Source organism: Pinus tabuliformis, chromosome 2_1, assembly GCF_031772625.1.
Source record: "Pinus tabuliformis cultivar Carrire ecotype Pingquan chromosome 2_1, CPIR1, whole genome shotgun sequence".
Lineage (NCBI taxonomy): Eukaryota > Viridiplantae > Streptophyta > Pinopsida > Pinales > Pinaceae > Pinus > Pinus tabuliformis.
Window position 1 is genome coordinate 857,770,150 of NC_142299.1, and position 17,563 is coordinate 857,787,712.

Here is a 17,563-nt window from a genome sequence, read left to right on the forward strand (position 1 = left end):
AATCTCAGAGGATGTAATATGATTTTCATAAGTAAACCCCTGCTGATCTTCATGCTGCATTTCATGAGATGTTATACTTTCTTCTTGGTGTTGAAATGCATTGTTATGAAGAGCCTCTAAAATTTCTTCATCCATAAATTCATCATCATCATAACAATCCTCCAAGTACTGAATAAGACTTAAAGAATGTCTACAGCAATCTTTGAGCAACAATAAGGAAGGATGACATTCTTTATACATCTCATAGAATTCATCATGAAAATTAGCAAGCAAATATATTGAACCATTTGCCAAACCTTTATACCAAGACCATGCCTTTCCTTCTAAAGTGGTCATAAACATCTTCATGAGACAATCTTCAGGGAAATGAATCTTAAGACTGCGTACATGCATATGGAACCTAACCAAATGAAGAGCATCATTGTCCTTCTTTTCATCTTTGAATATTGGAAGATCATCTAACCAATCAACCTTTGGCATAGGATTTGGAAAACCAGGGATATGAGACCGATTCATAGGAGCATACCTGGCATTCATTCTTGCAGTGGAACTCATCTTGAAACTTCATCAAACTACTGATCTTCTAGCAGTGGAGTCACCTTCCAATTTCTTATTCGATGTGTGGAGTCGCCAAGGTAGTTTTGCAGCCTCAAAAAGATGTTTGAGCTCCTGCTACCTTCAGAATTTCAGTCTCTTAATTTCGGGAATGAATAGACTTCAGGCTCCCGGCAGACGCACCAAAATGTTATCTCAAAATCAGATCCTGATAGGCTGCTGGTCAGGTTGACTCTAAGTAACTATTTCAACCTACTTTAGGCTGAGGCTTAGCCTCCTCAACCTGAGAGGGCTCTCTCTTGATGGATTAATGATTTTGATTAAAGATAAGATGGCTAACTCTTATAGAACAATTGTGAAAAATATGAATGGTGGAAACACGTTAAACAAAACTATCCATTGGGCTTATGAAGTCAACAACACCTCAATATAACAATGAACTCAACCCTACATGGAAGTCAAGGCATTCAGCATTTAAACATTCAGAACATAAACTCATATGAGACCACACAGTTTATAAATGTATACAGGAAGTCAGAGAACATTCAGTGAATTCTTAGTGATTATACATCCATACCACTGTAAGAATTAAGAAAAGGACAACATCACATATTCTGAATATAAAAAATCCTTCATGAATCCTGAGAAGTAAAGTCAAGCATGTATTACTGAAAATGAGTCTTACATAGGCCAAATACAAGCTTTTCCATAAAATTTTCCAACCCCTAATACATTATTTCTTCTCCCATATATAGAGTTCATGTAGATTCCTTCCTCCAGCATGAGGGGAATTCGAATTCCTCCTAATTTGACACCTATTGACACTTAAAACTAACTATTTAATACAAAGGACAGCTAACTAGGAGTCCTAGAGACCTAATACAACTAGGAGTGTAACTCCTTATTATGATTACAACAACCTTATCTAAACATTTAAAACATTATTTGACACCTAAAACTCCATGAAGTCGAATTTGATGGTGCTCATAAACTTCCAGTTGGCCCTTGATGACTGATCCTTTTGCTGTTCCTAGAAACTAGGAGACTGTCTCTTGCTCTGTTCTGACTGAAAAATAGGTCTTGGGACAGAGCTCATAACTTCTCATAAAAAATGTATTTAGAAAAAATGAAGGAGGATTTTTTGAACCAATCCATTTTGAACAAAAACCTCTCTTGGTTTTTTGAAACATCGTTCCTACCGCCCAGAATGAGTCTTTGAAAAACAGGTGTAAAAATATGGTTGTGAAAAACTGCACCTACAGCAGTTTCATAGCGCAAGTTTGATCATTCATTTCTCTCAAATAATAATGTATTTAAAGAAAGTGAAGAGGTTTTTGTACTTCAGAATCTTAGGAATGAAAACCTCTTTCACTTTTCAGAGATGAGTTTTTAACTGCTTGTTAATCCCCTTGGAAGTTGACTGCTCTTTTCATAACATAAAACTTTGGAGTTCATAAAAGTCTTTCCTTTCCTTGTTTTTCCTTTGCTAGACACTTATACTTCGTGAATGCTCTGTTTCAGACCCTCCTCTTCAAATAATATTTACCTTTGTCTTACAAAAATGGTCCATCAAATCACAATATGTAGCTACAACAGTTTCGTAGTGCACTACGAAACTGTTGTGCATTAGGCATCACTTACAGCAGTTTCGTAGCGCGCTACGAAACTGCTGTGTAATTTCAAAAACACAGCTTACATGCCAAATTTGACTGTCTTGAGCTTCTTTATCTTGAAATGTCCTTCTCATATGCCTTGAAACTTGCTTTCCTTGCTTGAGCCTTCAAAGAACTTTTATGTATGCTGACCCTGAGTTTGCCAAGTGCTTCTTATGCATGAAAGGAGCATGACAATAACCAAGAACAAATCTTTCTTACCTTACCCTTTTCCTTTGAAATTTGTTTAGTGATAACACCTACCATGATCATAAGGATGTAATAGGTGACATTCCATTATGGCCACCACACCAAGGTAATGACCTTCTTGATAGTTACAACCATCAGAAGGACAGGGAGTCTCATCACGAGCCAGCCTGATCACTTCGTTATATCCTGGTGAATGGAACTATGATTATCTAGTTACCATACTAGCATAGTGGTCTCTTTATATCTTGGATAAGGAGAATCATCTAAATAACTAAAAGGAGGACTCTGGCTCATTCTTAGGGTTAAAAAATAACACTTTCGAGGCTATGAACACCTTTTGGTAGCAGTGGCTCTGCTTGTGGTATTGAAGTACTATGTTACAATGTCAAATATTCTCTATCCTATTACCACCTATGGATTCATCTCTAAAGGATAATTTTCCATTTGAATAGCATTTCTAATTCAATTAACCAACATGCATGGTAACCTATATCTTATATGCATTATATCATTATTGTCTAATCTCTTTACCGACAATCATTAATACTCATCACAGGTCATGCGTTTGTCACCTTTCCACCTAAGGTAAATACCTATTTAGATAATGGTATAAATATTTGTTTTATTCTTCTTTTATGAGAATTTCAAATCTTTTGATGTGTACTACTTTGATTGCCTTTATCGTATTTTACGCCACTTTTATTTGATTGTTTGTCTACATTTATGACTTATCGACGCTTTCTCCCTTTTCCATGCTTAGTAGGCATGGACACCATTTTTCGATTGGAGGGGGAATGGTTTGTGTTATGAATAGCATGTGTGATTATTTATGGATATCTCGTGTGATAATTATTAAACTGATTTCTGGTTAAAAGACTGTATTATGAATGTGTGTGTGTAATAATTATCAAACCATTTTCTGATTGGAAGGGGGAAGGCAACCATTAAGGGTAGCATACGAATTAATTATGATCCTTCACCAAACATTGTTGACAAGACAAATAACATAATTTCCTTTGATATTAACTCTCAAAAAAACATCATTGTTCTATCAATAGCTTTAATTTTCTATGGTATTGTTCCAAACAGTGAAAGGAATGCATACAAAATTTCAAGTGAACTAGCCATTGAAAAACAATAGCCATGGGAGGAAAATACATTCGAAGTGAACCCACAGTGCTCAGGGTATCAGACCAGGCTCGTGCGATTCTTGAGCGCGTCAGCTGGCTACAATACTTGACCAGATTGCAGGGATTTCACGAGGAAATGACACTTGAATTTCTACAGAATTTACAGAATGGCCGCACCACAGTGAAAAGAAGGAAAATAACAGTCTCTAAGGTAGTCATAGCTGAAGTCTCTGGACTTCCAGCAGAAGGAACGAGATGGACGACAAACATGTTCTTCTGCAGGATGCAGTGACGGTTTTCTAGGACCTAGATGAGCAATTGGTGTGAAAAGGAAAAGGGATTCACCCTACATCTTTAAGAAAACTATGGCAGGAATTGGTATCCATTGTGGAGAGGTATATTACATGCGACGGATGTCAGGATGGGGTAAAGCCTCGTCAACTTAAACTATTAGCTATTTTGAAACAGAAAATCACAGTTAATTTGCCATTTTATTTAAATTTTGTATTGCATGATGTTGCTCATTGGGTCAGAAAGGAAAAGGACCCACATCTAGTCATCAACCATCATGGGCTGATCAAATTAATCATCATTCATGAACTGGCCCAGCAACAGCTAACTTGGGATAACCTTGTAAATCCTACTTTGACCCCACCTGTAGAAAACCCAGAGATTGAACAGTAGGGGGCAAGAGTGACAGGTCTAAAAAGGACACAGAAAAGAAAGAATCCCTCTTTAGCCTTGGGCCCAGCAAAGCGAATATGCTCTACGAGGGTAAAATCGCAGTGGCACACCCTAATTCAAATAGAAGGAGCAGGGCCATCTCACATGCCCCCTCCAATTCCACAAGATGACCCTTTTCAGGATTATGAGGAAGAGGTTGCCCGAGTACTAGAGAACATGGGGACATTCTATAAAGGAAGAGAGCTATCAAGAAATTCTGAAGGACAACATTATGCCCCTAACTAGTCTACCCCTACCGGTAGTTCTAGTCATGATGAAACCTTGCCATGTACTAGTAATTTTGAGGGACATATGGAAGTAGTTCCTGTCGTGGCGGAAAAAGTCGTTTGTGCGGACACAACTGACCTCCCTAGGAGTCTAAACTCTCTAGCGACAAACAAGACAAAATGGAGTGATCTTTCTCTAAGTATACCTTTTAAAACATGAAAACTACAAGTGTTTAGGCTTACCTTATTCCAAAACGCTGTTGTTGTAGTCCGTCCTTGCCGATCCGGATGAGCTCCTCCTTCACATCAATTCCTGCAACCACAAACAATCAAACAATTACCAAGCACTTGCATTTCATATAATAAAACATATATTCAACATGCAGACCAAGGAACACATGAAATAACTCATTAACACAAGCTATTGAGAAAAATAAACCAGTTTGTATTAATAACGAAACAAAGAAACTCTTACAACCTGGCCTTGGTGTTGTGCAAGTTCCTCCCAGGGTCCATCAAGGGTTTTCCTCTACTTTGACAAAGCTCACCCACTTCCAAGTAGAATCAAGCAAAGACAATCTCTCCTCACAAGGTTCTAAATGGGAGTCCTAATTCCTGCAGCATTTACCCAAAGAAAATGTATAGCTCCAACCTCTCCTCCCTCTGGCTCAATGCCTTTATTTATAGTGCTGTAAAGAGGTTATTCAGGTCCACCATCAATGGGATAATCCCCCTCTTTGGGTGGGATAGCTCCCTTATTGATGGGATAAGTTCCTCCTTAATAGGGATACATGAACCAACTGGAGGCGCATCCATTTCATCAAACCGACCTCTAGAAAGTTCTAGAAGTAACCACAAGTAACTTTTTTAAGATGAAACTTGCGCATTTTGCCTTTTACAGAAGGACGCACCTGTCCCTTAACATACAGAGCGTCCAAGGACGCAGCTTTTGTGAACATTGTAAGCGTCCCCGCAGGTAAGGCTAGAGAGAACCTGCGACCCCAGAGATAAACACATTTTTTACAAGACTTTCTCTCTTCTTTGAGTTTGAGATGGATAGCAGAGGCATAAGACTTGCCTAAGAGGGTAGCATGACTGTTGATTTGAGCCATACTAACTGTAAGTAGTCATGGTGACATTTTTTAGTGTAACAGATTGCCCCCTAAAGTGCGAAGCCTGGAATAGATTAGGGTTTTGTAATTCTAGGAAGGGTGAAGCGCTTTATCATTTCAAGGATTGTCTTGTGGATGACCTGGTTGGAACCTGCAATTTTCAACACAAAATACATGTATAAGATTATATCATCACTGAGGTAGGCATTCCCATACTCAGATTCAAAACTTTAACTAATGGACTAACTACTCTGATACAGGAATGATCTTGCAGTACATCATTTTTATAGACTTTTGTAGACACAGTATGGACGCAGCCATCTGTTTATGATTAGTCTACATAGATAATGAATACAAAACTCCTCGCAGCCTGGATGGTGGAAACTAGATCCAGGGTCTTCATTTCTACTTCCCGAATTGGTACGATTCTAGCCATGCAAATAAATGAGTTGATGTCGAACATGTTAGAAACCACTTGATTACCAGTCGATGATGTAAACTGTTAACAAGCATGAGAGAGACCACCAGTAATGTCAATGGTTCTCAAAGTACCAAGCACAACCCGTGAAATGTGAATAGATGTTTTGATGTCGAACACTTCACGGAATCCTTTGATCGAAAGTCAATGATGTAAACTGACGTCAAAGGCGAGAAACCTGCCATTGATGCATGCAGACTTCAAGGTACTGTCGATTCCTAAGTCATCTTTCTAGATAATGTGCTGATGTCGATAGAAAGCGACCCGTTGCAGGCAAGCCCGCAACACGAAATCATTGTTCAAGTTGAAGAAATGTTGCTGTAAGGACTGACTCAGGGATGGTCAAATGGATGACAAGTATTTTGCAGATGAAAGTTTTGCTTGCAGACCTCTTGAACACATAACGACACGACAGATGGCTTGGTGACGAATAACTCAAAGTTAATCCCCGGAACCCAGCTAAAGACTTTCAAAGTGGTTTGATCAACTGTGAGGTAAAAGATTTCCCAACCCAGGTGAATGAAAAGTGTCGTGTTCAAGAGTGGTAATAAAGTTTCTTCTGAGACAAAAGGTAACAAACAGGTTCATTCTTCTCTCTTTTCCCCCACCATTTCTGGCAAGTACCTCTTTATTTTTAACAAGCTTGAGGAGGATAACATATGCTTGATTATAAGCTCATCCTTCGGATGAGTCCAACCTAGTTTTGATTCGAACCCTAGGAAGGAGTGGTTCGTTCCCGTTTGTAATTGAACAGGTCATTTACTGTGAAATGTTTAACGAGCCCAGTATAGGAGAAACTCGGCGTTTTTCAATTTTAGAGAGTCTGAAAAAACTAAAGGAGACTCCACGTTGAACTTTTTCGTACATTTGTGTCCCTCAAGCCCGAAAAAGTATAAAATAATACCTGGGGGAACCGCTTGATCTTGCGACCAAGGAGTACTTTCATAATAGTGTCGTTGACCTGAAAAGTAAAAAGCGATCAAGGACACGTCGTTTTATTTCCTTATCGAGTTTGAAACGACAAAAACCCGGCAATCTTTTCCTGATTTTGCGGTCAGAAAAGAGCTAAAAGGGGACCGTCTTTTAATTCCGTTTTAACGAGTGTAAAAGAAACGCTCGGCAATCTTTTCATGTTTTAAGAGTCTGAAAAGGGCTTAAAAGAGAACTCCAAGGTTTCACTTTTTCGTAAGTTTTAACGAGTTCGAAAAAGGGATAAAAATGTACTCATGGTTTTCACTTTTTCGTAAGTTTTAACGAGTTCGAAAAAATGATAAAAATGTACTCATATGGCCGACTTTCAATTTAATTTACGAGTAGGAAAAGACGGAAAGATCTCGGCATTTTCATTTGTTTTACGAGAATGAAAGATAGCAAAATAATCTCGGTATTTTCATGAGTTTAACGAGTCTTGAAAATAACTGAAATTGACTCGAGATAGGTTTCATTTTTACAAAAGCTTGAAACAGAGAAAAACTATGCTTCAGAGTAGTTTCATTTTTACACAAGCTTGAAATAGAGATAAAACTGTGCTTGATGCCCCCTAAGCATAACTGCTAGAGTGCATGCCCCCCTAGCTTCATTTCATTCAACCATTTGGATGAAATGAAGGTTTAGTGACGAGATCATTTAAAAGACTTTGACCTAAAACTGTAAGAAAATTATGCAAAACACCGAAACAACTAACCTAAATATACAACTTAACATTTACGAGATCTAGTCAATCTCTCGACTCAAGTAGAGGAGGATTTGTTTCATTTTTTAACGAGCTTGACACAGGAAAAGAACTATGCTCGGATTCGGTTTCATGTTTACACAAGCTTGAAACGAAAAACTATGCTTGTTACAAGTTCACATGCCCCCGGCATAATGATGCAAATCAAGGTACATGCCCCCCAAGCTTCATTGCATTCAATGAGGTGGATGGAATGAAGCTTTACTTTCAAAATCTTGGAAAGACTTGTGGGAGTTGTTTCATTTTTTAACGAGCTTGAGACAAGACAAGGAACTTTGCTCATAACTACTCTCTACAATCCACCTAACAAAAACTTTACTCTAAAAACCTTGATTCATTTTTTAACGAGCTTGACACAAGACAAGGAACTATGCTCTAAAAACCTTGATTCATTTTTTAACGAGCTTGACACAAGACAAGGAACTATGCTCTAAAATCCTTGATTCATTTTTTAATGAGCTTGACACAAGACAAGGAACTATGCTCTAAAAACCTTGATTCATTTTTTAATGAGCTTGACACAAGACAAGGAACTATGCTCATAACTACTCTACAATCTGCCTACTTAACCTACCCTTGTTTCATTTGTTAACGAGCTTGACACAAGACAAGGAACTATGCTCAAAAATTTCGCATGTCCCCAGTTTAATGATGCAAAATGAGGTACATGCCCCCCAGGCTTCATTGCATTCAACCGGCTGGATGAAATGAAGGTTTACTTTCAATATTTAACTTGAAAAGGGAGTTGTTTCATTTTTAAGGAGGTTGACACAAGAAAAGAACTATCCTCATACCTGATTCATTTTTTAACGAGGTTGACTCAGTAACAGGAACTATCCTCGTACCTGATTCATTTTTTAACGAGGTTGACTCAGTAACAGGAACTGTCCTCGCACACACTTACTTTCTACAATCTACCTACATGTCCTAAAACCTACCTGATTCATTTTTTAATGAGGTTGACTCAGTAAAAGAACTATCCTCATACCTGATTCATTTTTTAACGAGGTTGACACAGCAAAAGGAACTTTCCTCGGACACACTGAGCATGGCTTCTAACTGGAAGAAAGACATGTCAATGGACACACCTTGATCATGGCTTCCAAGAGATCTTCATCAGAAGGAAGAACAGTTCTTTGGAAGGAACACATATCAAGGGACTCAAAAGGGATAAGAACATCGTGTTCAAGTAATCCCATAGAGTTTTCCATGTCAATTACCGGATCTAAATCAACAGTGAGAAGCTCACTTACATTGGTAACTGAAAACATGGGATCAGTTGCCACATAATTAACCCGTGGCAGGGTAGATACCACTTTAGAATCAGGAACAGTTAGGGGTGTCATATTATTGGTAGTTGAAACAAGACTAGGGAACGAAAGCTGGTCTACAGTCACAATACTGCCATTGTGAGGGAAAGACATCACGCGAAAGAGTGTCGATACGACAGCTTTCATTGCATAAACATAGTCTCGCCCAAGGAGTAAATTGAAATCCAAGGGACCTCGAACTACCATAAGATCAATACAGACAGTTTTACCTTCCACTGTAATGGAAAACTTAGGAAGGATCCCTAAAGGTTCACTAATGGTTCTGTTAAAAGCTTTCAGATTCTGCGTAATAGGTGCAAGCTGAGGGGAACCCAAAGCTTTCCAAACAGTTGAGGATAAAATACTAACAGAAGCACCTTCATCTACCTGAGTACGATGTATGTCCCTACCACCCGCCTTGACAATGATTTGGAAAGGGATGGAGGAAGGAAGACGAGGTTCTGTCAGTCTATTCCAATCAAAGGAAAAGACCTCAGTACTTGGAGGGGGTTCTGTAGAAACAGGTGAAATGCCCCCTGGCATAGAAGAATCTGATGTAACAAGAAGAACATCAGCGGTATAAAATTTACTCTCGAAAAGGAGAGTGTGATCGACCGAATGTGAAATTGAATCGACCACTTGATCAACTAATGGATCATCAACCTGAGTGACATGAGTTTCACTCTCCAATGGAAGAGTGTGATCAATCATTCCGTCAGTTGACGGCAGGTTGGGAGAAAGTTTACGGTAACCAGTTGGAAATTCTTGCTGTGGAACAGTAAGTTTTTCCAACAATGTTGAGGCTTCATCCATGTGAGGGCAAATGTGAGTTTGATGACTCCCTTTGCATAACTTACAAGGAAACCTAACTTTACCCTTTTTCCCAGGAACCTGACTATCACTGGTTGATGGATCAACGAAAAGTTGATGAGATTTTTCTGACCATACTTCCAAGACCTTTGGAATACCAGGACAATTGACAAGGAAGTGGTCACCCTTACAAAGCCTGCAAGGGTATTTGGGTTTACGATGCATGACGGAATTTTCCTCAACACAACTAACACTTACAGCCATGGTTGGTTGGTTGACTTCTTTCTTATCTTGCTTCTTCTTCTTCTTCTTCTTCTTCCCTTTCTTCTTCTTCTTAGCCTCCTGGTTACTAGCATCAAGGCTTTTACCAGGCGAAGAGGAAGAAATGGAGGAAGAAAAATTAGGCGAAGAAGGTAAAGGGTCAACAGAAGGTTGGTGATGTTGAGATGGTGAACTCTGTTGAGGTGAAGCATTCGGTTGAGATGGAACAATTGGAGTACTTTGGGCCAACGAAGTTGAAAATAACCATATCGGTAAACCTATTGTAAATCCAGGTAATGACAAAGTAGCCATATAAGGAGGACCAACATTTCCAAAGTAAGGAAAAGTACTAGGATTCTCATTAGGAGGGGTTCCTAGGTTGATAAATTCCGGAACATTTGCCATTATATTCAACTTCAGTGAATTTTATTAACAATTTAAAACTAAAATTAACAATTCACAATTCACACTTAACAACTAAAATTCACAATTCACACCTATGGTCTCTAAAAGTAAAAACAAACAAATTAACACGCGCTATCAAATCTAGGAGTCAAACCACACACAAACAGTAAGCTCTCCGGACCGAAAACACTAGTTGGTGATGAAGCCCAACCTCGCAGAATTCAGTACAGAAATGGTAGGTGGAACAGTTACCCCGGCAACCTGCTTAATGAATAGACCGACACAAGTTCCTCCACTTTAACCGTCTCGAAGTGAAGTGAACCCCCCGGAAAATCCAAGTGAGTATAACCGACGTCTGCTCCAGGTACAGTGGGACCTTCCCTCCACCGTCACCTCGGTAGAACCCTAAAGATTATGGTCACTAAGGTCACCAACAGTAACAAATACACCTGGGGGAACAGTCTAAACTCCGACAGCACGCAAGGGCAGAGTAGCAAGCTCAATCCCCTTACCGGCTCCTTGACAGCAATCCAAGGTTTACCGATAAGTGACCCCTGGCTCCTCGACAATGGTTAATCCGAGGTTTACCGTTTGTAATACGTACTGTCTGGCGTCGTTCCCAACGAGGGGGGAATGATCCCCTCACTGGTTCGGACACGAGCTCGTGCTTCTCCTTTAAGAGGAGCTTTCCCAGAGTGCAATTGAAACAATTGGATTTATTCTACTCAAGATAAACTATCTGTTTGGTTTTGTAGTCTTGGAGAGTTAAGTACTCACCTACTCCAAGACCCTAGCCTAAGCTATGTTGGTGTTTCAGAGCCCTAGAAATGTAAAAATTACTAGATGAATTTTAATTAAGCGCTGTGTTATTAAGGCTGTTATTACTCAAATGGGTAAATGGAGATGAAACCAATGGTGTTATGACCCGACTCAACTGAATGCAATCGAATATGATAATGCAATCCTTTCAATTCGATGAATCCTAACTAGAGTAAGGAGAGAGTTTCCATTCACTTCCAACAATGCAAAAAATTGATCATTAAGAGAAAGTTTAACAAATTCTCTAATGCACTAATTTCATCAAGAAAAACTAATGCAAATCAATTCCAAACCAATTTTTATTTTTATTTTTGTGTAAATTCAAATCAAAGAAAGCTGATCTAAATCTACGATTGATTTTTCAGAATGTAAACTATGCAATTGTAATCTATGCACAATTCACATGAAAAGTATGCAAATGTAATCTATGCACATTTTTCATTCATATTCTGAAACTGAGAACTCTAATTATGCAAATGTGATCTATGCAAGAGAATTCTCAAACACAAGATGATTCTAATGTAATCTAAGAACCAATCAAGTGCAAGTCGAGAAAATTGGGTGAGAGTTCCAAAGATCAAAACATAAAAACACTCAAAGGCGATTAACACTCATACACAATTTAGCCCCCCCCGGCGAATGAGGGGGAAATTTTTTTGCAAAAACAAAAGCAAAAAGATGCAAAATTGTGAAAAGACTGAGAGAAACCTCCAAGTAATGACCAAAGGAAATCAAATTAATAATTTCTCAAAAAAGAGACTCAAAACACCCAATTGATGAAAGCTAAAAGCAGGAATGCTAATGAAACAAGTTCAGGTGAAAATTTTTGACAGGGTACTAAAGGATCTGGGCAGAAAACACTAAGAAAAAACAAAATCTAAAAGCAATTAAAGCAAAAATGGAGTTTTCCTAAATTTTTACAGGAAGACGCAGGCAACCCGTTAGAACAGGCGCGGGCCCGCTCTGTGCAAACGGCAACAGCGCGTCCAAAGACGCACTGTGCAGTACTCAGAGGGTGCGTCCTTCTGGAAAAGTTAAGAAAAACCAAATCTAACTAAATCTAAAGCTAAGCCACCCAAATACTAATTCTCACAGTCAAAAACCAGAAAATAAAAATGATTTTCTCAGAGCAAAGTTCACACAAAGGAAAAGACTTTCACATTAATGGATTCCCCAGCGGAGTCGCCAATTTGTCGTGGCGGAAAAAGTCGTTTGTGCGGACACAACTGACCTCCCTAGGAGTCTAAACTCTCTAGCGACAAACAAGACAAAATGGAGTGATCTTTCTCTAAGTATACCTTTTAAAACATGAAAACTACAAGTGTTTAGTCTTACCTTATTCCAAAACGCTGTTGTTGTAGTCCGTCCTTGCCGATCCGGATGAGCTCCTCCTTCACATCAATTCCTGCAACCACAAACAATCAAACAATTACCAAGCACTTGCATTTCATATAATAAAACATATATTCAACATGCAGACCAAGGAACACATGAAATAACTCATTAACACAAGCTATTGAGAAAAATAAACCAGTTTGTATTAATAACGAAACAAAGAAACTCTTACAACCTGGCCTTGGTGTTGTGCAAGTTCCTCCCAGGGTCCATCAAGGGTTTTCCTCTACTTTGACAAAGCTCACCCACTTCCAAGTAGAATCAAGCAAAGACAATCTCTCCTCACAAGGTTCTAAATGGGAGTCCTAATTCCTGCAGCATTCACCCAAAGAAAATGTATAGCTCCAACCTCTCCTCCCTCTGGCTCAATGCCTTTATTTATAGTGCTGTAAAGAGGTTATTCAGGTCCACCATCAATGGGATAATCCCCCTCTTTGGGTGGGATAGCTCCCTTATTGATGGGATAAGTTCCTCCTTAATAGGGATACATGAACCAACTGGAGGCGCATCCATTTCATCAAACCGACCTCTAGAAAGTTCTAGAAGTAACCACAAGTAACTTTTTTAAGATGAAACTTGCGCATTTTGCCTTTTACAGAAGGATGCACCTGTCCCTTAACATACAGAGCGTCCAAGGACGCAGCTTTTGTGAACATTGTAAGCGTCCCCGCAGGTAAGGCTAGAGAGAACCTGCGACCCCAGAGATAAACACATTTTTTACAAGACTTTCTCTCTTCTTTGAGTTTGAGATGGATAGCAGAGGCATAAGACTTGCCTAAGAGGGTAGCATGACTGTTGATTTGAGCCATACTAACTGTAAGTAGTCATGGTGACATTTTTTAGTGTAACAGTTCCTCCTATGGAGAAGCCCCTTGAGGCAGAGGTTCGTGCAGGGGAAACCCTCGAGGAGGAAAATCAAACAGAATCTACTACTCCACTAGAACCCCCAACAAAGGAAAACCCTATAAAAGAAACCTTGGAAGGTGAAAATCAACCAGGGGGCAATATTTTTATGAAGTTCCCAGAGGACGAGGCCCATATAAGAGAAGACCCTAAAAATGATAATTTCTCAGGAGACACCATCCCATTGGAGTCCCCTGAAAGGGAAGCTCATGAAGAAAGAAACCTAGAATGTGAGAATCCATCAGGAGACACGGTTCTCTTAGAACTACGCCCTGATATTAGCACAATTCCACCTTAACCTAAAGTAAATACAATGGTTCCACCACCGATCAAGGACCTCACAACAAAGAAAACATATAAGGATAGATTGAGGAAGATGCTCAAAAAGTACAGGAAGTAGAAGAAGACAATTAAGCAGCTGAGAGAGTGGTTGAAGGAAGCAGTTAGGGTCCGGAAAGTGAAAACAAAATTGGAGACTGTAGGGACCCAAATAGAACACTACTCTTGGGAAGATATTGAAACCCAAACCGAGAACCATTTGATTTGTTCAAAAGAAACCCAAATAGAGCAATGTCTTTTAAAGAGTAGTGAAATGTAGATAGAAGATCCTTGCATTTGCCCAATGGAAACCTAAATGGATTTCCCCACTACTGATGTTGCTGTCCAAACCAATTCTATAGAAAATATTTAGGAAGACTTCCATATGCCCAAAGGAATAGCTGAAGTTGTTGTTCAAACTGATACTGGAGAAAACACCCAAGTTGATTGTTGTATGATCCGAGAAGCGGCAGAGGCTATTGTCCAAACTAACTTAATGGTAACACAGGATGATGAAGTCTAGACAGAGGAAACACCTAATTACATTCCTCTGGTAAGGGAAGTGGTCATTATAAAATTCAAAAACAAACTAGCCAAGGCTCAGCAGGAGTTGGCTCAACATAAAGAAAAAGTAGTGCCACTACAAGTCCACCAGGAATTGCGAAAGAAATTTGAGGCACTTACTGTCACAGAGGATGAGACTTTCACTAATTACAAGGATGAACAGAAGAAAGTCAAAGAAGTACAGGCCAAGCTGCAAAAAGCTAAGGAGAAAATGGAGATTGTTTGCTCTCTCTACTCAGATGCCTTGTCATGCTGAGCACCTACCACCAACTATGCACTATTTCTACTAGAAAGATACCTCTTATTGAAGGTTAAATTTGTTAAGGATGGAAAATCAACAGAAATAAAGACCACTCCAAACTTTTTCAAGTGTTTCAAAGAACAAAATGAATAGGTACAACGCCTTTTGTGTGAATTGTACATGCATAATTTTTTCTTAGAGGATGACTTAGATAGTAATCCTGGCCCCTTTATAGGGGATATCCAATTTCAAGCTTTTCATTCCTTTGCCACTAATAAGATTAAATGGGCTAAAGACCATAATACTTTTCAAAAGAAGGAATATCGCATAGACTTATCGGTTAGCAGAGAACCCACAAAACCTCTACGCCTCTTTGTCCAGCACAAATAGTTCATGAAAGGAACAGGTGTTGTGGTTCAATTAGGACCACTTCATACTGACATCATACAGGCAAGGAAGGAATAATTTCAGGAAACCAAAGAAGCTTTGTCTGTAGCTAGACAAATATGGGAAGCCATTAGTAACAATGTCAGGAATAGAGAGCCATTTGGATTTAGAAATTTCAAAGCTGCCTCGACTCACCTACACAAATACAGCAATATGGTCCTAAGCATGGGCCCTGATTGGATAGGGTGTCGATACAGAAGTCTGATTATCTGGTATCCTCCTAATGGGTATCATAGTGATTATAATATTCCAGATCACTGAGTGAACCAGGCTTTTGCAGTGCTCAAACAAAAAAACGGTTTTAGGTTGTATAAGGAGGAAGTATATCCTACTTACTCCTTGACTCAACTACACCTCAACCATCTTATTGCATGAGGACATGTGAAAAGGTAAGTGGGGAGTACGTTGGGTCAAGGAAAAGGCATGTTTTCTCCTCTTAATAGCTTAATTAAGCATTTGTCTTCATGTGTTTATCTTCATTTTAGGAATAAATCTAGAAGAAACAATAGCAGAAGCTGGGTAAAATCAATTATTAACAAATTGGATAAATTTGGCACAAAAAACTAACTTTCACTATCTTTTTATGCAGGGATACAGATTGGACGACTATTGTTCAAACGACAGAGTAGCAGCAGCCAGGAAAGGAAAATGACAGCGTCTTGAGTAGGAGGGATAGTGGAAGAACAGGAGGACCAATACTATTTTGTGATGAAATCAAATCGAGGATTGTGAAATCCTCAGGATCCCCTGATGTTGAGGATTCGCTTCTATCCATTTTTTTTTTACAAAAGTTATATAAAGCCATGAAGCGAATTGAACAGCTAGTTAGGAGTTTTGAGATTGTAACTATTCTTTTTGAACACAGATATTTTCATATTGTGATGTTGTAACTCTATTATTAATTTTAGTGACGAATACTGTGTTTCATCCATAATCATATTCTGAATATCTCTTAGCAGGGACTTCTGGAGACTTGGGCCTAGTCAATAGGAGATTTGTTGCTTCAATTGTGTTATAATCATTTCTTTTTATTTTTATAATTGTTCATTATTGTTAGTCTGTAAAGTTAGCGCTATTCTGATTGATGTGAGGATTGATGATTCTGGTTTGTGTTGTTGTTCAAACGAGACTCTAGATTTAGTTGTGTGTTACATTTGTGTGATAATATTTATTGAATTGATTATGTTGGTTTAAACATTTGATTGTTGTTCATTATCACAGATCTCAAGGTTATAGTTGATTGATATCCATGAGATTTTTACCTAGTTACTTGTTGATTGGATTGGTGTAGTTTTCCTTCATATCAAATGAATTAGTTTCAATACCAATTAGATTGTTAAGAGTGATTCTTTCTACTTGTATTCCGATTCAGTTTCTTGTAGAATAGATTAGGTATATTTGAGAATGTTCTAAAGGTTTCTTTTAGAGTTATTTGGATTGAAATTAGAGAAATAGATATTAGTGATTGCAATGATTCCAATCATTTCATTATGGATTGACCTATGAACTCACTGCATATACAATGCTGACACTCTTGAAATAAACAGACTTACCCTGGGTTGATGATTAATGTAGGTATTAATATTTCTTTTAATAAGACATCTTAGTGCACCAACACCTTGAACTAATAATGCATCATCTGCTTTTCTATACTTCTCAAGTTTGGATCCAACTTTTCATAGAACTTTTTCTAGAGCATTATTTCCAAGAATTACTTTACCATCTTTGTTTTTCATGATAGATTCAAACTTGTTCTTATCTACAGTCATGTGATGAGAGCATCTTATGTCTATGTACCATTCATCTTCATCTTAAAAATAGCAAAGAGCAAGGCCACACCTTATTTGTTCTTCTTCATTTTTCTTAATATGATAATTCTTGGTGGATACATCTTTCTCAGGTCCTTGAATAATAATATTCTTGTCTGGTTACTTAACCTGTTGTTTGTGAAAATGCATTGACTTGTTCCTGAATTCTTTTGCTACATTCTTAAACTTGTTACAAGTATAACATCTTACATGAACATAAAAGCAGATAGAGGAATCATAATATTTTTATTTCATATTCCTCCTATTGTAGTTAATAGCCTTATGACCAAATATGTTGCAAGCAAAACAATATCCCTTAAAGAAACTTGAGTACCTAGGAGTTGATGATCTTCTTGTGAAGTGGTTATTTGCTTGATATCAAAATAGTTTACTTCTGAAATTTGTTGCAGCATGTCCATAATTATGACATATAAAGCATTCAACATTATTTAGAGGACATAAT